The following is a 1,530-nucleotide window of genomic DNA, read 5'->3' on the forward strand; positions in this document are numbered from 1 at the left end:
TTTTTGGAAAGTTCAAATTACAGGTCACTTGCTATTTTTGAAAATTTTTGACTGGACCTCAAATTCTTCAATGTGAGTGTTTGAAATGTCAAATGAGACTTGTTTGAACATGAATGAAGTATTTCTAATCACTTCCCACCTCCAAATCCACAGTTGACTTTGCAGTTGACTCTCTAGATCTTCAGATGACTTGAGAATGTTCTGATGAGATTCAAGCCTCTACCACTTGGGATTTTGCTTCAAAATGACATCATAGCTCATATGAACTCTTGTGAATGATTGTGGGGTCCAAATCTCAAGAATGACCACCATCTATTGCTCAATGAATGCCTTTGATGCCTTGACCTGTTAATGCTTCATCTGCAAGACAAAGGTTAGATGACATATTTTTTGTACTTTTGGTTAGTGATAAAAAGAAAAGCAATGACATACAAATGCAAACATGCTTGGTGATCAAGAACCTCTCTCAAAAAGATAACCCACCCATAGGGGAGGAAGCAAGATGTCCAATGATCCTTGAGGCAAAGCAATGATATGATATGATGCCATGAGGGATCTTAGGGACAAAATTGGGGTCTTACATCCACAACTCATTTTAACCTTTGAATCAAATGCCACCATTCCCATGTCTATCTTTAGCTTAGAAAATTGTTCTCCTTTCACAACTTTAGCCAAGATATCAGCAATTTGATCCTTGGTATGACAATATCTCATTGCCAACCTTCCTTTGTTCACTTGCTCCCTTATGTAATGAAACATTGTTTCAATATGCTTGGAACTTCCATGAGAGACATGATTCTCTATTAAGTTTATTGCATATTTGTTGTCAACAAAGAGCTTGATTGGTACTTGAATGTTCACACCAAGTTCAGTCAATACAAATTCATTCTAAGAAGCTTGACAAGCACCTGAACAACTAGCAATATATTCAGCCTCACAAATAGACGGAGCCATAACAGGTTGCTTCTTAGAGATCCAAGAGATTGAAGCTCCCTGAAAGACGTAACTTGTGGTACTCCTCATGTTCAGTCTATCACCACACCAGTCTAAATCAGAAAATCCTATCACATATTCTTTACTTCTCCTTCTTCCATATTATAAGAATACACCATGCCTCAAGGTTCCTTTAATGTATCTTAGTACTCTTTTTCCAGCCAGCATATGAGACTTCCTTGGATCATGCATGAATCAACTTAATACTTCTACATCGAAGTTGATATATGTCTGACTATTGCATAGGTACCTCAATGATCTAATCATCTGCTTGTACATGGTGGTATCTACCCTTTCTTCATCATTATCTTCTTCTAGCTTCTGACCTAATTCAATAGGAATCACAACAACATTGCAATTCAACATGTTGAATCTTTTTAGCAAGTCAGTAGCATACTTTGTTTGATTCAAGATTGTTCCACCTTCTTTGTATAAAAACTCCATACCAAGGAAGTCAGATAAGATACTCAGATTTGACATTTCAAATTCTAACTTCATTGTACTCTTGAGGTCTTCAATTTCTAGTTGAGATTCTCT

The sequence above is a fragment of the Lathyrus oleraceus genome, chromosome 5 (genome assembly GCF_024323335.1).
Source record: "Lathyrus oleraceus cultivar Zhongwan6 chromosome 5, CAAS_Psat_ZW6_1.0, whole genome shotgun sequence".
Taxonomy (NCBI): Eukaryota; Viridiplantae; Streptophyta; class Magnoliopsida; order Fabales; family Fabaceae; genus Lathyrus; species Lathyrus oleraceus.